The 21,391-nt window shown below is 42.9% G+C and overlaps 1 protein-coding gene and 1 non-coding gene across 2 annotated transcripts in view; one reads left to right on the forward strand and one right to left on the reverse strand.

Moving 5' to 3' along the window:
• The window catches only part of slc16a10 (solute carrier family 16 member 10), a 127,995-nt gene that overhangs the window by 19,543 nt on the left and 87,061 nt on the right, over positions 1-21,391 (forward strand). The gene's annotated exons all lie outside the window — the stretch shown is intronic.
• Positions 13,724-13,842, reverse strand: LOC132808483 (5S ribosomal RNA). The gene has a single exon (XR_009642089.1). It is a non-coding gene; the product is annotated as a 5S ribosomal RNA (ribosomal RNA).

Below are 21,391 nucleotides of genomic sequence, written 5' to 3' on the forward strand. Positions count from 1 at the left end.
GTTGTCCCTAATCGAGCAGTGTCTTTCCAGATACTCATAAATCCTATCCCTCAGTACCCTTTCCATTACTTTGCCTACCACCGAAGTAAGACTAACTGGCTTGTAATTCCCTGGGTTATCCCTATTCCCTTTTTTGAATAGGGCATAACATTCGCCACTCTCCAGTCCCCTGGTACCACCTCCAATTGACAGTGAAGACGAAAAGATCATTGCCAACGGGTCTGCAGACTCCTCTCTTGCTTCCCACATAATCCTAGGATATATCCCGTCAGGCCTGGGGGACTTGTCTATCCTCAAGTTTTTCAAAATGCCCAATGCATCTTCCTTCCTGACAAGATTCTCCTCTAGCTTACCAGTCCGTTTCATACTCTCCTCTTCAACAATACAGTCCCTCTCATTTGTAAATACTGAAGAAACGTACTCATTCAAGACCTCTCCTATCTCTTCCGACTCAATACACAGTCTCCCACGACTGTCCTTGATCAGACCTACCCTCATTCTCGTCATTCTCATGTTTCTCACATACGCATGAAAGGACTTGGGGTTATTCTTGATCCTACCCACCAAAGATTTTTCATGCCGTCTCTTAGCTCTCGTAATCCCTTTCTTCAGCTCCCTCCTGGCTATCCTGTATCCCTCCAACGCTCTGTCTGAACCTTGTTTCCTCAACCTTATGTAAGCCTCCTTCTTCCTCCTTTTACAAGACATTCAACCTCCCTCGTCAACCAAAGTTCCCTCACGTGACCATCTCTTTCCTGTCTGACAGGTACATACATATCAAGGACACGTCATATCTGTTCCTTGAAAAAGTTCCACATTTCAACGACGTCCTTCTCTGATAGCCTGTGCTCCCAACTTATGCTCCTCAGATCCTGTCTTGCAGCATCGTATTTACCCTTTACCCAATTGTAAAACCTACCCTGTTGCACGCACCTATCTCTCTCCATAACCAAGGTGAAAGTCACAGAATTGTGGTCACCATCACCAAAATGCTCACCACTAACAAGCCCATCACTTGTCCCAGTTTGTTACCAAGTACCAAATCCAATATGGCCTCCCCTCTGATCAGACAATCTGCATACTGAGTTAGAAAAGCTTCCTGGACACACTGCATAAACACCGCCTTGCCCAATCTACTTGATCTAAAGAGCTTCCAATCAATATTTGGGAAGTTGAAGTCATCCATGACTACTACCCTGTGGCTTCTGCACCTCTCCAAAATCTGTTTCCCAATCTGTTTCTCCACATCTCTGCTGCTATTGGGGGGCCTATAGTAAACCCCCAACAAGGTGACTGCTCCTTTCCTATTTCTGACTTTAGCCCATACTACCTCCAAAGGCAGATCCTCCTCGAACTGCCTTTCTGCAGCCATTATACCATTTCTAATTAGCAATGTCACCCCCCCCCCTTCTTTTTTACCACCCTTCCTAATCTTACTGAAACATCTGTAACCAGGAACCTCCAACAGCCATTCCTGTCTCTCTTCTATCAACGTTTCCGTGATGGCCACAACATTGTAGTCCGTTTTAAGTATCCTGTCTAACCATTTTTGTTTATTCTTTAAGGAATGCCAAACACTATGACACATGCACCTTGACCCTAGAATTGCAGATGAGTTTTCACTGTGATATCTTCTCTCTGGTTTACACAAAGATACCTTGAACCGTGGGCTTATTTGATTGGCCTCCCATTGAGGTCCAGTTGGCCGACTGAAATTGGCCTTGAGGTGTCATCTGTTAGTCTGCTCGTGAAGAAGCATTTCTCATGGTGGTGTTAATGGTTGAGACCAGGACCTGGAGTTTTGAAATGATTTGCGTCATTCACAGTGGTTTACAATGTGCATTAAATCCTCTTGTTACAACGATATTGTATTGTATGCTTCCCCCACCTCCACTCCTGGTTTCCAGAATACATAATCATGGCTAGTTGTCTAAATATATAGCAAATCTGGATGAACTCCCAAAACAGGACACACCCTCAAACCGATATAATGAGAAAACCAAGATAACTTGCATGTTTAAATGCCTGAGAGAGAATCTCTCCGAATACCTGCAAAGACTGTATGCCAGGTACGGAGTGGTTTCTCTGTCGTTAAGGATACTTGGTAAAGGATTCGCTGTACCATAAGAAATGCCCCTTTCACAAAATCTGTTTCAAACTCTCGTTGACTCGTGTACTTTCTGTCCAACCAAGGAGTAGACCATTTGACGCCCCTCCCCCCACCCATAAGAAGATGGTAACCCCAAATTCATATTCCTGCTTACCCCAATGATCTTTCATCACCCTTACTCAGCAAGTATCTGTTCACTCCTGCATGAAAAAATATTCATATACTGCTTTCACTGCTACTTCAGGAGTAGCGATCTCAAGACACACAGTCCTCTGGTCTGGACATTGTATTAGAGGCCAAGTAACTGGCTTCCCAGACAGATCCCCTTTACAATTTAAGGATGGCATTGATCTTAATGAGGAAAGCGAAAAAAATTTACAGACTCTCTGAAGGTCTTGTTGAAAAGGGGCAAGTCAAAATGGATGAATGAGAGGAACATGCTGTAAGCTGTGGCCAGAGCCTAATTGACCACATTAGTCTTGCTCCGGAGATCCAATGGGAGTGGAAGGAGACACAGCAGCTTCCTAGTTCTGAGGCAACTCTTGCCCCCTCTGCCCAAAGATTTGTACCTGCTGGAGTCACTGGAAGTCAGGCAAACCATGAACAGTTAGAAGTTGTTATTCTTGGTTTCAGGGACTGGTAATGACAGCTGCCAAGTAGAACTGAACAGATTTAGCTTGGGAATTTAGTCTGAAAACAGTAAGGTAAATAGAGCTCAACACTGATGTTCGGAAAGGGGTTTCTAAAGGTTGTTGTGGGCAGTTAAACCTTGAAAAATCCGTTGTTCTCTAGTGGCCCAGTGGGTCAGTGGTTAGCACGGCTGCCTCACAGTGCCAAGGAAACGAGTTTGATTCTAGTCTCTGGTGATTGGCTGTGTGGATTTCCTTCAGATCCTCCGGTTTCCTCCCACAGTCCAAACATATGCAGTAAAAGTGGATTGGCCATGCTGAGTTGCTAATAGTGTTCAGGCTAGGTGGGTTTGCCATGGAGAATGTAGGGTTACAGGGATAGAGTGGGGGGGAGGATGAGTCTGAGCAGAATGCTTTTCGGAGGGTAAGTATGGACTTGATGGCCAAATGGCCTGCTCCCATACTGTAGGGATTCTGATTTTTGATCAGCATTTAACGAATGTTTGTGGTCTCTACGATGACCAATTTGAAGCAAGCAACTCCTGTTGCTCTATCCAACATTTCTTTTTGACCTTTTGTTCACTATTACGCATGTTTTCTGGAGTTTGTTCACAAAAGGATTTCAGTTATGTAGTGACCAACTTATGAATAAGAACAGAAGCATTATAAACAGGAGTAGGCCATTGAGCACTTTGATTTTGATTTTATTCTGTCACCCTCCACCTTAATGGACTTTATTACCCATTTCAGTTCCCTTAATTTTCAGAACTAAATCACAGTAGATTTGACAGAATTTATATTACTCAATGGAGCATCCACATTGGGTTTTGGGTTCTGAAGTGACTAAATTGTCCACAACTGGATCCATGCACAGTGTCCTGGGTGGGACAGGTGGTGTTTTGAAGAGAGAGGTGGGTGAAGCAGTTGGAGATTGGCTCACTCCTTCTGTTTGAGCATCTACAGATTCCAATGGAGAATATTCTCTGAAACTCCATCAGTCCTGAGGATGCTCCCTATTTGTGTAACACACCCTGTCTCTGTATATCCTTCAGTCCCTATTACCCTCCCTATCAAAGAACAGAGAAAATTTACAGCCCAGGAATGGGCCCTTCAGCCCTCCAAGCCTGAGCTGATCCAAATCTACTGTCTAAACCTGTCACCCAATTCCTAAGCATCTGTATTCCTCTGCTCCCCTCCTACTCCTGCATCTGTCCAGATGCATCTTAAATGAATTTACCATGCCTGCCTCTACCACCTCTGCTGGCAACGTGATCCAGACACCCACCACTCTCTGTGTAAAGTACTGCTATCTGTGTAACACTCCCTGTCTCCGTATCTCCTTCAGCCCCTACTACCCTCCCTATCTGTGTTACACTTCCTGTTTGCGTATCTCCTTCAGTCCTCCCATGTAGATAGGAGGGTTTCCTGACCCAGTATGTCGAAGGGCTTACAAGAGGTGAGGCCACACTGGATCTGGTGCTTGGTAATGAACCAGCTCAGGTGTTTAATTTAGTTGTAGGTGAGCACTTTGGAGAGAGTGACCATAATTCAGTTACGTTTAGATTAGCGATGGAAAGGGTTAGGTACATGCCACAGGTCAAGAGGTATCAATGGGGGTAAGGGTAATTATGTGATTAGGCAAGAATTAGGATGCATAGAATGGGGTAGCAAAATGCAGGGGATGCAGACAATGGCAATGTGGAGCTGGTTTAAGGAACACATATTGTGTGTCCTTGATAGGCAAGTTCCTGTCAGGCAGGGAGGAAGTGATAAGGTAAGGGAACCGTGGTTTACAGAAACTCCATCTCTTGTTATGAAGAAGGAGGCTTATGTGTTGATGGGACAAGATGGCTCCGATGAGGTGATGGAGAGTTCCAGATCAGCTAGGAAGGATTTAAAGAGAGCGAATTAAGAAGAGCAAAGAGAGGACACGAGTAGTCTTTAGCAAATAGAATAAAGGAGAACCCTAAAGCTTTCTATAGGTATGTGAGGAATAAAAGGATGACGACAGTAGGAATAGGGCCAGTCAAAGACAGAAGTGGGACGTTGTGGACCCTGTGGAGATCAGGGAGGTGCTAAATAAACATTTCTCATCTGTTTTTACTCAGGAAAAGGAGAATATTGTGGAGGAAAAGAATGAGTACGAGATATTAGACTAGAAAGGATCAAGGTTAGTTACGAACAGGTTAATACGATATTATCAATTCTAGAAGGAGTGAAAGTAGACAAGTCCCCTGGGCTGGATGGGATTTATCCGAGGATTCTCTGGGAAGCTAGGGAGAAGATAGCTGAGCCTTTGGCTTTGATATTTTGCGTCGTCATTGTCTACGGGTTTAGTACCAGAGGACTGGAGAATTGCAAATGTTGTGCCCTTGTTCAAGAAGAGCAGTAGAGATGACCTAGGTAATTATAGACCAGTAGAAAAGGCCTTGGAAAGGATTGTAAGAGATCAGGTTTATAATCATCTAGCAAGCAACAATTTGATTTCAGATAGTCAACATGGTTTCATCAAGGGCAGGTTGTGTCTGACAAACCTGATTGAGTTTTTTTTTCGAGAAGCTGACCAAACATTGATGAGGATAGGGCAGTTGACGTGGTATACGTGGAGTTCAGTAAAGCCTTTGATAAGGTTCCACATGGTAGGTTTTTGGAGAAAATGCAGAGGTGTGGAATTGAGGATGGTTTAGCAGTTTTGGGTTAGAAACTGGCTTTCTGAAAGAAGGCAGCGAGTGGTGGTTAATGGAAAATATTCAGCCTGGAATCTGGTTACTAGTTGTGTGCCACAAGGATCTGTTTTGGGACCACTGCTGTTTGTCATTTTTATAAATGACTTAGACACAGACATAGGTGGATGGATTAGCAAATTTACAGATGACACTAAAGTCGGTGGAGTAGTGGATGGTTTGGAAGAATATTACAGATTGCAGGGGGATTAGGATAAACTGCAGAATTGGGCTAAGAGGTGACAAATGGAGTTCAATGCAGTTAAATGTGAGGTAATGCACTTTGGGAAGAATAACAGGAAGGCAGTATACTGGGTCAATGGAAAGATTCTTGGTAGTGTGGATATGCAGAGGGATCTTGGAGTCCATGTACATAGATCCCTGAAAGTTGCCACCCAGGTCGATAGTGCTGTTAAGAAGGCATACAGTGTGTTAGGTTTCATTGGTAGAGGGATTGAGTTCCGGAGCCGCAATATCATGCTGCAACTGTACAGAACACTAGTGTGGCCACATTTGGAATATTGTGCACAGTTCTGGTTCCCATATTTTGGGAAGAATGTGGAAGTATTGGAAAAGGTGCAGAGGAGACTTACCAGGATGTTGCCTGGTCTGGAGGAAAGGCTGGGAGACTTGAGTCTGTTCTTATTGGAAAGAAGGAGGCTAAGAGGGGATTTGGTAGAAGATGATCAGAGGATTACATGTGGTAGACAGTGAAAATCTTTTTCCTAGGATGATGATGTTAGCTTGTATGAGGGGGCATAACCACAAATTGAGGGGTGATAGATTTAAGACAGATGTCAGAGGCAGGTTCTTTACTCAAAGTGCTAAGGGTGTGGAATGCCCTGCCTGCTAATGTAGTTAACTCAGCCACATTAAGGAGATTTAAACCATCCTTGGATAGGGACATGGATGATGATGATGGGATAGTGTAGGGGGATGGGCTGAGAGTAGTTCACAGGTCAGCGCAACATCGAGGGCCGAAGGGCTTGTTCTGCGTTGCATTGTTCTATGTTCTAATCAGTGCGAAGTGATTGGCCCTCCAATGGATGCTTCTCCAAATTGGACAGTCTTATGTAAGAGATTTTGACACAAAAAATGCAGTATCTGCACCTATTTTTGGGTCAGGTGTTGGGGAAAATTTGAGGACCTCCTTGAAATGCCTCGGGGGGGATATTGGCCTGAGAGAGGTCACTGATATCACACATTTTGCTGTATCGATTCCAATGCAAGTGTGTTTCTTTACATATTGAGACCAAAAACTCTACAATGCTTTTGGTGCCGTGTACCACAGTAACCAGTTTTCCTTGTATTTGAACTTCACTCCCCTGGTATTAGAGTCCAATATGCTAATTGCTTTCCACATTGCTCACAGTCTTCATGATAACTCACCATGTTACTTGTAAAAGTGTACACATGTCCACGAAGTACACTTTACAGCAATTGCTAGTGTTAACAATCCAAGTGGAAGAGCCGTACAATAAGGAAACTGGTTCTTTGGTCCAACCAGCCCACACTGAGCTCTGACTACTTCTTTTACTTGGCCCATCTCTCTCCTCTTAACCAGAGTACTGAGAGCAGTTCACACTTCTCTTTCAACTAGCTGAAATGAATCAGCTTAGCACAGACTGGGAATCCAGTCTCCTCCAATGATCCGTAATTTATTCACTTGTTCACTGTTAGGTGTGAGTATAGTCTGAGATGGAGACAGGACGAATGGTTTTGCTGATGTAAGGAACAATATCCATGCCCTGTGCCTCAAAGAAAAATGTTTTCAGGCAGGAGCACACTGCACAAACCTGATTGGTATCCTGTTCTGGAAATTCCGGTCACCCAGCATTGATCCTGCAATGTATGCTTTAGAGAAGTTGGAACTCTACCAGCACTATCTCAGTCACTAGTTCTTACTGCCATTGGTATGTATTGAAAAGATTTGCTGTTGATCATCTTGTTTGAGTGCAGCACCAATGTAGCATCCTGGGCCGTTAAGTTCAGATCTGGGAATCAAAACTCCAGCTCTGACTCAGCAGGGATGCCAACTATAGCATTTTATTTTTGACCAACATCATTTTTTTTTTAGAAATATAAAGATTCACCAACCTTTGTTGCTGTTGTGGGGCTTTGCTATGCATTGATTTGTTTGCTGTGTTAGCCATATTACGGTAGTTACTGTACATCTTTCATTGGATTTGACATGAGCTTCATTGGGTTTTTCTGTACAGCTGATGGGATTTAACGAATTATGTTGGATACAACCGGCTTCAATCTGCTAGTGCTTCTTTTTTTCACTCCTGCAAAGCCTGTCAAATCACCTGGAGTCAACGTGAATTAATTGTGCAATAGATTTAAGATGTCAGTAATCTGTGATGTGGTTTAATTTGTATGGTCTCCAAGGGAGACAACAGCCTCAATGTCTGGAAGAGAATCTTGTAAATTGGATCTGTGGTGAGACTATGAATTTTGAATTGTTATTGAACTGTAAAGATTTTCAGACCCCCATCAGAGGTATTAAAAAGGTTGGTTTGGAGCATTGCACATGGAGTGTGGCGCTGGAAAAAGCACAGTCACACTCTACCTACTCTGACTCTCCAGCATCAGCAGTTCTCACTATCCCCTTTGGACATTATCCGCCCAATGGATACAGTTAGAGAATTTGTATGACTTGCTAACATTGATCCCATTGCCTTCCCATGGGTTACAGTCTTGTTTCATTCTTCTAGACTGCTAAGAGAGAGACATTAGGGTGGCACAGTGGCTTAGTGGTTAACACTGCTGCCTCACCACACCAAGGACCAGGGTTTGATTCCCCCCTGGGGGGACTGTCAATGTGGAGTTTGCACATTCTGTGTCTGCGTGAGTTTCTTCCCTCAATGCAAAGATGTACAGGTTAGGTGGATTGGCCATGTTAACGTTGCCCCACAGTGAGACAAGATGGTTTAGCTATGGGAAATGCAGTGTTACAGGGATAAAATGGGTCTGGGTGGGATGTTCTGTGGAGGGTCAGTGTAAACTCTCTGGGCTGAATGGCTTGCTTCCAAACCATAGAGATCTTCTGATTCTGTGACCTGTGAGAAGATGGGTCCTTTTAATAAAAAGTGCAGCTCAGTTTTTCATGGATTGGTCAAAGGCTGACTACAATTTTAACAAAATCCCTATACTGAGAAGGAGTTGCTAGGCTGGTTGAAAATCCAAAAAGTAATGGAAATGTGTCGGGAAATAAAGGTCTGCTATTTCTGGAGTTATCACAAAGTTAAAGATTTTTATAGAAGTATGCTAAATTTGTTTAGATTGAAAAGTACATAACAAGAATAACTGACCTATTTACTAGAAATACATCAATTCTAGTTACAGATGAACAATTATGAATGTTGATGTATAACTCTACTAATTAAAATTCTAACTACCCTTCCTGCCCTGCCCCCACCCCACCTTTATAAACTTTCCTTCTGTTGGCAGGCTGATGAACACAGGTACATGGGTGTGATGGTCAGAGGGGACCGTTGGGAACACGGTCTGGTGGACCTTGTTCGCAGGTTTTGTTGTAATGATCCTCTGGCTTGTCAGGACATGCTGCTCTTTGATTTTCCTTTTCCAGAAGGTACAAGGTGACTGGTTCACAATTATAAGGGTTACTGGTTAAGGGCAGCACCTTGCAACAACTTCTGGGAGAAAAATAAACTGGCTTCCTTCAGGCTTAAGATGATATCTACTGCAGAGAGAAGAGATGTTGCCAATCTTATCTGATGGCCTCTCCCTCAGACATACCTGTGCAAGCTGTACCTTGAAGCTAGTTACATTCCTGTTGGCAGCCAGAAGACATTCTTTTGTGGACTACTGATTCAATACAGAGTACTGGGCTAATGGTAAGATTCTCGGGTCATGTGGATGAGCAGAGAGATCTGTGCCCATGTACATAGATCCCTGAAAGTTACCACCCAGATTGATAGGGTTGGTGAGAAGGCGTACGGTGTGTTAGCTTTTATTGGTTGAGGGACTGAGTTTTAGAGCCATGAGGGCATGTTGCAGCTGTGCAAAACTCTGGTGTGATCGCACCTGGAGTATTGTGTTTGGTTCTAGTTGCTGCATTACAGGAAGGACTTTGAAGCTTACGAGGGAAGGCTGAGGGACTTGAGGCTGTTTTCATGAAAGAGCAGAAGGTTGAGAGGCAACTTAATAGAGACATACAAGATGATCAGAGGAGTAGATAGGATGGACAGTGAGAGCCTTTTTCCACAGATGGTGATGGCTAGCATGAGGCAAGTAGCTTTAAACTGAGGGGTGATAGATATAGGACAGATGTCAGAGGTAGGTTCTTTACTCAGAATAGTAAGGGTGTAGAATGCCCTGCCTGCAACAGTAGTCGACACCGCTTTAAGGGCATTTAAATAGTCATTGGATAGATATATGAATGATAATAGAATAGTGTAGGATAGATGGGCTTCAGATTGGTTTTGTAGGTTGGCGCAACATCGAGGACCGAAGGGCCTGTACTGCGCCGTAATGTTCTATTCATTAATCAGCCACTTATTGCCAGCCAAAGCTCCATTTGTACACATGCCCCTGGCTCCAGCTCATGTGTGATCTGACTTAATGAACAAGCAGCTGTGTAAACAGACCTTGCATCGAGTGTCAGGTTACTTCCTTTGAAAAAGTGATGCAATCCTTGGTTCTTAAAGCCATTCTTTTCCCATTTCATTCCACAGTCAAAAATGCAGAAAAATGTAAAAATGTTTTGAATCAGATTATGGCCTGCCTTTTAAATAAAAAGTCCATTATTTAAAAATATCTTTTGACAGCCTGAAACAATTTTGACATGTTGACCTTCCAGTGTCATTTTTAATCTGTTCAAGAAACGATTGCTCTGCTATGATTTGGTAGATCGTACTAATGGAAATCATTGAAATACAGAGAGGCAGGGTTGAAAACTTCCCAAAACCAATGTTGCCCTCTCCTTGTGCATTTATTTAGATTAGATTAGATTTACAGTGTGGAAACAGGCCCTTCGGCCCAACAAGTCCACACCGACCCGCCGAAGCGCAACCCACCCATACCCCTACATTAACCCCTTACCTAACACTATGGGCAATTTAGCATAGCCAATTCACCTCACCTGCACATCTTTGGACTGTGGGAGGAAACCGGAGCACCCGGAGGAAACCCACGCAGACACGGGGAGAACGTGCAAACTCCACACAGTCAGTCGCCTGAGTCGGGAATTGAACCCGGGTCTCTGGTGCTGTGAGGCAGCAGTGCTAACCACTGTGCCACCATGCCGCCCATTTATTTTTCCAAATTTTGACAGTGGCACGATGGTTGTTCTTAGAAAGGGTTGTATTAGTTTTTTCCCCCCCGCTCCGTGAGGAAAAGAAGGTTGCTGAGGGCAAAGGTGCATTATTATCAGCTGAGAGTTTTCAGACTCTGTACTGTAATGATTTTCTTTGTTTGTTTGTCATTTTGTCAAACAGTAAACCTGTAGCCAGCAGAGTTTGGCATTGTCCCTTTTATACAAGACCTGTGGTGAAGAATCAAATGCGATTTGATTCACCCTATTTCAAAACCATTTATTGCCAGATCAGGAGGGATTCAGGCTTTTGTTTGAATCAGATAAACATTACAGAGTAGAAGCAGGCCATTAGATCAACACTGACCATCCAAGGAGCATCCCACCCTATCCCCACAGCCCTGCATTTCCCAGGGTTAATCCACATAACCTGGACACTTTTTGGGCAATTTAGCATGGCCAATCCACCTAACCTGCACATCTTTGAACTGTGGGAGAAAACCCATATAGAGCTGAAAATGTGTTGCTGTTTAAAGCACAGCAAGTTAGGCAGCATCCAAGGAACAGGAAATTCGACGTTTCGGGCCAGAGCCCTTCATCATCTCAGTAGTCTGCCTGTCTTTTCTGAAACTTCTTTGATATATGGTAAGGTGGTTAGGGTTTCTGGCTGTGTTTGGTCTGCTTGTCGTGGTTTGTTCTTGAGGAATCTGCGGACTGTTTTTTTGAGTATCTGTTCTTCTTGAATACATTGTGTAGGTGGTTCTCCTCTGTTAATGGAGGGGTGGGTGCTGTGGAGAAGGTAGCGAAGAGTCAAAGAGTACAATAGGTGAAGGGGGGTGGGGATGGAGGTGATAGGGAAGAGCTTCAGGGCAGATGAGGTGACCTGGGGGTTGCAGTGAGAGAGAGACTCAGACTCAGAGATTCTTGTGGAGAGAGGAGAACTTCTTCAAGGCTGGCATCCTTGCAATTTTCCTGCTTCTCGGATGCTGCCTGACCTGCTGTGCTTTTCCAACACCACTCTGACCTAATCTCTTGTTTACAGCATCTGCAGTCCTCAATTTTGCCTAATTGATTTTAACCTTACTGCGAATCCTCTTGCAAGGATGCCTACCTTGAAGGAGTTCTCCTCCTCCTCCTCCTCCCCTCCACAAGAATCTCAGTCAGGCGCTAGCTCGATCTCTCTCTCACTGCAACCCCCAGGTCATCTCATCTGCCCTGAAGCTCTTACTTATCATGTCCACCCTCGCCTCCATTCACCTATTGTACTCTTTGTTACCTTCTCCCCATCAAACCCCCCACCCCATTTATCTGTCCACCCTTGAGGGTCCCTGCCTCTATTCCTGATGAAGGGCTTTTGCCTGAATCATCGATTTTTCCTGCTTCTCGGATGCTGCCTAACTTGTGCTTTTCCAGCACCACTCTGATCTAAACTCTGGTTTCCTGCACCTGCATGCATATGGGGCCCACTCTCTCCTACTTGTGGAAACATCTTCTCCAAGTCCTTTCTATCCAGGCATCCCAGTATCTGGTAAATTTCAATCAGATGCTCCCTCCTTATCTTTCTAAACTCAATTGAGTGTAGACCCAGTTAACTGCTCCTTTATATGACAAACCCTTTGTCCCCAGGATCATCCTTGTAAACCTCTACTGGGTCCCCTCCAATGCCAGCACATTCTTCAGATATAGAACCCAAAACTGCTCACAATATTCCAAATGCAGACTGGCCAGAGTCTTGCACAGCCTCAGCAGTACGTCTCTGCTCTTGTATTCTAGCCCTTTCAAAATGCAAACACCCCATTTGCCTCCTTCGCTGCCAACTGAACCTGCATATTAACCTTTAATCCTGAACTAGGACTCCTCCCATTTTCTTTGTTTCAGACTTCTAAAGCCTTTCCCATTTAGCAAAGAGTTGATGGCTCTGATCTTCTTACCAAGTGCATAACCTCACACACTTTCCCACATTGTATTCCATCTGCCACTTCATTGCCCACTCTTTCCTCAATTGTCCCAAGTTCTTCTGCAATCTTCCCTGCGTCTTCAATACTACTGTCTCTCCACCTATCATTGTGTTATCTGAAAATTTAGCAACAATGCCCTCCGTTCTTTTGTCCAGATGATTAGTGTATAATGTGAGTAGTTATGCCCTCAATGTGGAGCCTCTGAGGAACTGCACTAGTCACCAGCTGCCATCCTGCCGAGGTAGGGACACTACTTTAGCACCACAAGAGGGCCATTTGGTTAAACTTTAAAGAAAACCAGGCAGTTAGCTATCCATCAGCATCAGTACTAGTCCTCCATGGCAATGTCTTCACCAATCAGCACAATCCTCTCATGCAGTACAATTATTTTTTCCCTTGCGTTGGTATTCCTGTGGTTTGTCCTGATAAGTGCAAGATGAAAAGCTTCAGTAAAATGTATCTTGTGTTCAGCGATGCTCAAGTTCTGTATGACCAAGTGACTATAGTTATGACGTATGGAGTGATGCCAGGAAAAGGGATTTGAGGTGCAATTAAACCATGAGCTAATTAAGAGTTTGAACAGCAGAAGCCCCCCCACCCAAACCTCACTCTTGTACCTCGTGTTTTCTAATTGTGCTTCCAAAACCTGCAAATCTTGCAGTTTGTGATTCCTGCGCTCAGCTAAGTGAAGGTGTACTAAAGTAACGTTTAGATTAGATTAGACTTAGTGTGGAAACAGGCCCTTCGGCCCAACAAGTCCACACCGACCCGCCGAAGCGCAACCCATACCCCTACATTTACCCCTTACCTAACACTACGGGCAATTTAGCATGGCCAATTCACCTGACCCGCACATCTTTGGACTGTGGGAGGAAACCGGAGCACCCGGAAGAAACCCACACAGACACGGGGAGAATGTGCAAACTCCACACAGTCTGTCGCCTGAGTCGGGAATTGAACCCGGGACTTGGGCGCTGTGAGGCAGCAGTGCTAACCACTGTGCCACCGTGCCGCCCACCGGAAAAAGCCTACTGCACCTGGTATTCCCAGGCGGTCTCCCATCCAAGTACTAACCAGGCCTGAGTCTGCTTAGCTTCCGAGATCAGACGAGGTCGGGCGTTTTCAGACTAGTATGGCCGTAGGCCAACGTGGTCCTACCTTTGTGGTTCGCTTTTTCTTCTCGAGTACTTTCGAATTACAGTCACTGTTGTAATGTAGGAAATATGGCAGCATATCTTTGAACAAGCAATCTGGTCTCCGAGACCAAATAATGTTTCCTAAAATAGTATTGGCAAGGACACATGTCGAAACTTCTAGCAAGTGTATGTGCTGGAAATAACTGAATCTTTCAAAAACCATGAAAATCCTTCAGAATTTGAGCAGGCCTGGATGTGTTCCCACATTGAAGATCTTGATTATGCGCACCAATGTTTTAGTGAATTCGCATCCTATTTTTACGTCTTATTTGCCTGGTCATCTAAAGCCAAAGTAGATCCTGATTTAAATTATTAAAGCATGCGTATATGGGATGAAACCAAAATCTCATTTAACATAATCCTTCTACTGGGATAAATGGTGACTCTGAGGTTTAAATGACCATCCACAGTCAGCAGAATTTAATGCAAGTGTGGACAGATAGATAGGAGTAGGACAAAATGGGGAAACTCTTCAAATCGACAAATATCTGTTTAATTCCAGGTTCTCAACATCCAGAGACACCCTTATTTGTGCTAAATTTCTTCTTTTAGGTTTTTAATTTTGGGTCCAATAAGATTTCATATCAGTGGTTATGCCTGACTCATGAAAAGCTTAGAGACAGTGCACGCAGTCACAGGAGATGATGCAATGTTACATGATCATGCTCTTTCTTGCAGCCCTGAGGCAAGAAGAACCCACAGCAAAGTATTAGTGTTTTCCTTGCCTCAGCAAACTCTTTAAATGTTCTTTATGTTGCAATCCCCTGGTCTTTTTACAAATACAGTTTCTTCATTGTCTCCACACTTCTGCACCACTGTTTGCACAATGTTTACATTTGAGTTAGGATCAGTCAAACATAAGCAGTTGTTTGTTTCACTTGCTTTTGTTGGCAAGTGGCGGGTGGTCCTATATGCAAGTAAGCTGCTCCAAAGATCCAGTGCTCAGTTCACTGAACTAATGTGCAAAAATGTTAGGCAGCCTTTATCAGTATGGGGTAAAATGGAAAGTTATTTTGCATGTAATATCACAGCAGCTGATGTTTTATTTGGAACTGGTCATTTGTAAATTGTGCCTTGTTATCATGTGCACGTGAGCAAGAGTAGCCGTCATGGAGTAGGGTCTGCTACATTTATATTAAACATTGCCTAATTCATCTGGTGTAAGATATACATTTTAGGATTGCTGAAAAAAAATGTTAGCAAAGGAATGTGAGCAATAGAAAACATTTTAAAAAATACTTCACCAAATCATTTGGAACAATTTATTATTGTGATTCTGATTGGTTTCCACAAGTCCCAATAGTTATCAGAAATCACGAGATGTTAAAAGTTTACTGAGCTACTAACATCTTGTGCCTGTGACTGAATACGTCACAGACGGCACACATTCTATCAAAAACATGCTGTGTACAGAAGCCAAATGATTTTTTCCAAGTGAATCATCTTTCTGTTACTTAATAGAAGTTTCTACTTTTTTCTGGTTTTATTTCAGATTTTACAGCGAAGAGAAATGTTTCCCCTCCTTTTGTTATCTTGACTTCAACATATGTCTTCCACGGCCTGGAGTCTTTGTTGGGCAGACACTTACTTTTTTTTTCCTAGTGCTGTTCTTCATCTTTTAAGTTCTGTCATTCTATGCCCTTTACCCTTTGTGAATATTCCACCACAAAGGTTCTTTCCAAATTTTTTTGTCACTGCTGATGTTTAGTTTTTCTAATGAAGACAGTCATTGACTTCCACCAGATAGACCGGCAGGCAGTGTCCATTATAACATCTGGTTTTTTTTGCCTCTCTCCATCTGCTCTCTGCATGGTTCTTTCACTGTGGATCTTTCAGCTTCCACTGACTGATTGATTTTTCTTTTTGTCTTCCTTCTGGTTTGCTTGCTGAGCTGGAAGGTTCATTTTCAGATATTTTGTCACCATACTAGGTAACATCTTCAGTGAGCCTTCAAATGAAGCTTCATCCAGAGTACTCAATGATGATGTTACCTAGTACGGTGACAAAACGTCTGAAAAAACGAACCTTCTAGCTCAGCAAGCAAACTACATCCAGAACCTCAACACTGAGCTACAAATCTTCTCAAATTTTGTCTTCCTCTTCTTCTGTTCTTTGATTTCTTTGCAATGGCAATGTCAACACACTGTTGGTTGGTCTGTGCATCACTTGGGAAGATTTAGCTGTCTTTTGCTGTTTCTTTTGCATGTTCCTTTCTAACCATGATGTAATCCACTATGTTTGTCTACTGTTGCTGTTGGTTATGAGGTGGTTTCTGACTGCTTTTCTGTCGAAATTATGTGGAGGGTCTTTTGCTTTAAAACTCTACTCTGTTCCTTTTTTCACCTTGTGTAACCATTTCCAGTTGAGAAGATGGCCACTGTTTCGTTATATATCCATGTCAACTTACTGCTAATTTCTGGAGAAAATAGAACTTTTTTTATTTTCGCTCTGCCTATCTACCCCCCCCCCACGCACTTTTTACAGGTAGATAAATATCCAGTAGCTCAGTATTTCAAATCCATCTTTTTTGTTTTTAGTTGCTCCCTATCTCAACTTTATTTGACCCGCTGAGATTTTTGTGCTCCAAATCTGACCTTGTGCACGTTCCTGGTTTAAGCACTGTTATTGGCACAAACAGAGTCAGCTGCAAGGCTTTGGTATGCCCTATAAATGTCTCTGTCTAATTCTCACCCCCCCCACGCCACTATCTCCTTCACTCCAAATTTTAACATTCTTGAAATTCTTCATAATGTAAAAGGAGTTTTATAACTGCAAGTGGTCCCAATTAAATTATTGAACTGAACACATGGCATGAATTTGCAGTTGAGGTCCAACTAATTCTGAGAGATTATTTTCAGCTTCCACTCCATCATTTATTCCTATTTCAAAAACATGTGTGTGTAAACTTCAGTTCTAATTAATTGCAACTCTTCGTGGTTTTATCACTAGACTATTAATACAGAAACTCAGATAAAATTCTGGGGTTGCAGGTTCAGATGGTCTGATCAATAATAAAGTGGAATTAAGAATCTACTGAGGACAGTGAAAGTATTGACGATTCATAAAATCCTTACTGTGGGAAAAGGCAATTTGGCCCAACAAGTCCACAGCAGCCCTCCAAGTAACCCAAACCCCCACCCCACTTTTTCCCCCTAATCTACTTAGCCTACATATCCCTGGACACTGGGCAATTTCCCATGGCCAATCCGCTTAACCTGCACGTCTTTGGACTATAGGAGGAAATCTAAACATCCGGAGAAAATGCGGACATTTGCCCAAGGCTAGAATTGAACCCAGGTCTCTGGTGCTGTGAGGCAGCAGTGCTAACCATCAAGCCACCAGATTGTTGGAAAAACCCATTCTGGCTCACTAATGTCCTTCAGGGAAGAACATCTGCATCCTCACCTGGTCTGGCCCACGTGTGACTGTAGACCCACAGCAACGTGGTGACTCTCCGTTGCCCTTTGCCCATTCACAATTGCCCAATGAATGCCGGCCCAACCAGTGACACTCACATCCTGTGAATGAATTTTAAAAAAAGTTCTACTTTTACTTTAAAACTACTGTGTTCTGGTTAGTAGTCCAAAATCATTTATTAAACCATACACAATACAATATATTTTCAATGAGTTTAAAAGAAAAGAATTGCCATTTGATTTCTAGGTTATACTGCTCTCCGTTCTGTCCTTAGCTTCACCTTGCACTTTCTGCCACCCTACCCAAAGGAAAACCAGTGGTTTTATTGGCCAAATATTGCTTTTTAAGTTTTATTAAGTCTGACATCAATTAATGCAGCTTTCTCTGTCGGAGAGGGTTAAGGCAGTGATGTGCCTTTTTAGAATAAACTTCATAATGAGGTTCAGAGCGTTCAAACTGTGGAACTCCTGTTGTTCTTACTAACGTTGGGTTTATTGGAAGTTTCCCATGCAAAAGGTGAATCCTGTCGAGCTTTATTTCAAACTTAGAAAGTTAATTTATACTGTTTTTTGGTGGAACCTCTTAGAACAACTCCTTTGATGTGCATAAGCCAGTAGAGGCTAACAGTGTGATACCTTTCATTAATTACGAGTCATTGAGCTGGTTGTTGTGGTCTTGTTAAGACATCCCACTGTGCTGCCATTCAGGGCTAGTCCTCTCATCAGTCACCCTTTCCTTGCTGCAGTTCCCCAACTTAATCCATAAATTCAGACCCAACTTGTTTGGTATTAATGCAGTTTATATGATCCGCTACCAAGTTCTCACAAAAACAAGGTCAAAAGTGACTTAATACCAGGTTATAGTCCAACAGGTTTAATTGGAAGTGCTAGCTTTTGGAGCGCTGCTCCTTCAGTTGGTGTGACAGTGCTCCAAGACAATCCAGACGACTGGAATAACATGATAGGTATAGAAGTTACATGCTGAGGGTCTAACCAAAGTAACAAGTAACCTAAACCTGTACAAACTCATCCAAGTAGAGTGATCATAACAATTTATCAAGGTGACAGTGTCAAAACAGGACCGTGAGGAAGATTTTACAGATACAGAACCGTCTGATGTGGTGACATGTGGTACAACATGAGGCTGTCTTCATGGGTACGGAACTTGGCTATCAGTTCCTGCTCGGCGATCCTGTATTGCTGTCTATCTAGAAGGCAGTCTTTGAGGACACTTACCTGAAGAGTGAAAGCTGAATGTCTTTGACTGCTGAAGTGCTCCCGACTGGTGGTTTGTTGCTCAGTGTCCATTCAACCATTGTCTTAGCGTCTGCATAGTCTCATCAATGTACCATGCCTCAGGGCATCTTTACCTGCAGTGTATGAGGTAGACAACATTGGCTGAGTCACTGCTGAGTATCTGCTGTGTACGTGATGGGTGGTGTTCCCGCATGTGATGGTGATTTCCATGTCAGAGATCTGAAATGTCTTGCAAAAGTTGCAATGACAGGGTTGTACGGTGTTGTGGTCAACGTTGACCTGAAGGCTGGGTAGTTTGCTGTGAACAATGGACTATTTAAAGTTTGGTGGTTGTGTGAAGGCAAGAAGTGGAGGCGTAGGGATGATCTTGGCAAGATGTTGAAGGCTGTGAACCACATGGTGTAGTTTCTCCACTCCAGGGAAGCACTGGACACTGAAGGGTATTCTGTTGGTTGTAACCTGTGTCTGTCTTCTGAGGAGGTTGAGGTTTTTTTGTTGTGGCACGTTGGAACTGGCAATCAATGAATTGAGCATCATATCCTGTTGTTATAGGATGTCTTCCAGTGTCATTGGGTGTGGGGTTGTTCTTCCTCATCTGAGCCGATCCTGTGTATGTGCAAGACATTATAAAAACCAATCTGACTTGCTTTTACAGTTTCACAAAACTCATTGTGTTTGCCAAGCGCATGTTAAAATTGCACCAGTCTGAGAAAATGGTTGTCCAGCAAGTGGATCGGTCCTGTAGTTCCATCGCGTAGCATGCTTCAACCTGAGATGGCTATGGTCTCCACCACTTTGCACATTAGAGAGAGAGAGAGAGAGAGAGACAGTGCTTTTTCCTGAAGTTCATCCTGACCAGCTCCTTTTTCCCTGGGATGAACAACCAGACAAAAGGTAGCTGCAGCTGGAGGACCTTGACTTCAGTGAACAATGCTGTTTTGCTCTTCTAGAGCAAAGAGCTGTCCTGGACGGAGTGGTGCAGACTGGCACATTCCAAACTCCAGGGTTATGAGCTGAGGGATGCACCAAAACTTACAACAGCTGGTGCTAAGGTGCAGGAGGGAAAGACTTCTACTCAGGCCTTTGTTATGATATCCTGAGAGTCTGTTCGCTTATAGAACCTCTTGTAGCTCATATTGGAATGAAAATAAATTCTTGTCATAATTTCCGGTGTTTGCTTTTGGATTGAGCGTTTGGATGAAACTTTTATTGCATTTCTGTAATGTCCAACTTGACCTGGTCTGTAATGCACTTAAGAATTAAGTGCTCTTTTGGGGAAAAAAGAACTGCAAAAGCACAGGATCAAAAGATAAAAGTAGGAAAATCCTTCTCAAAATTAGATCAGAACAAAACTTAAGCTTTACGATACCTGCATTATATTTTTAAATGTCATGTAATCACACAATGCCAACTTGAGGAAATCTAGGTCAACCTTGACTTTTTAATGAAGAAGGTAATTATTTTGCCAGAAGCTCAAATTTTGTTGTTGACTAACCATGCCAGTGGTGAATATGAGTCTCCTCCACCTCCACCTCCACCTCCACCTCCACCCCATTCTGTCTGAAGGGCATAAAATCGACAATACCACCCTCTTCCACTCTGGTTCTGATGTTGAGAACAAGTGGCTGAAAGGGGATTTTACCAGAATACAAATTCAATGATAAACCTGAGGCACCACTACAAGAAATTCAATGGAATCATGACCATGAAGAGAGATTAAAACTGTGAAAGTGAAGTTTAAGATCTATCAGGGTTTCATGCATATAGATGTGAATAGTTTTCTGTTTAGACTAATGAAAGCAAATCATTTTAAGCTAATAGGATGAGAGTAATGTTATATATTTCTCTGGTTGTGCTGAAGACATTTCCTCATTTACAATATATTTTGTCAAGCTGTCTGCTTCAACAAAACAACCACCTTGTATTGAAGGTGCTGTATAAATCTGTGAAACAGCTCAAAGTTTTTATTTTCCAAGTATAGTATAAAAGTCTGATACAGGAGATGATTGAATGAATATTGGACCACATCAGGCAGAGATTTTAAACATCTGATAGCGCATAGAGAAACACAGTAGTGAAGGGAAGGAGTCTTCAAACTTGGAGCCAATGCACCTGATGACATGCTGTTTAACGGTGGAGAGACTAAAATTGGGGAGACACGAGATATCCGAATCTGAAATGCTTGGAGCAGAGACAACAACCAATGGCTTCCGTTTTCCTAGTATTTAATCAGAGGAAATTTCTGTTCATGCAATACTGACTGGTAAATAAGCTGTTTTTAGCTAAATTATCAATGAAGGAATTCGGAGAGCTCCTGGTGTGGTCATATTTTCAAGAATACCCTTTAATCCACGGTGACGTAAGTTTATGCGATGACCGACCACTCTGCTCGAACACAACAGTCTCATCCCTCAGCAACCATGCACTATAGAAAATGGCACAGTCGAAGATTAATTTAGAAAATCGCTATGCCCGTTCCATAGAAAGTTCTTATTTTTATAGCCAATTTGTGCCAATGAAACGGGCGTTTAGACCAGAACTACCTGGATTCATGTCATTTTGTTTTGACCATAGCTTGTTCATGTTATGGGGATAGAACTAGTGCTTTCAATGAGAGCTTTCATTCCCTGACCTTTTTTGTCAGGGTTTCTTTCTTTCTTCCTTAGAGGTCCTGACTAAGTTTCTGATCTGATCATACTGCTGTTATTGGATCAAGGAGGCAAGGATAAGGGTACTGACTATGATGGGTCTTGATTCAAGATCTCATGTAATCTTCTGTTAACTTGACTATAATGATCTTCCCTGCAGATGAATTTTTGTCATG

The sequence above is a fragment of the Hemiscyllium ocellatum genome, chromosome 3 (assembly GCF_020745735.1).
Source record: "Hemiscyllium ocellatum isolate sHemOce1 chromosome 3, sHemOce1.pat.X.cur, whole genome shotgun sequence".
Taxonomy (NCBI): domain Eukaryota; kingdom Metazoa; phylum Chordata; class Chondrichthyes; order Orectolobiformes; family Hemiscylliidae; genus Hemiscyllium; species Hemiscyllium ocellatum.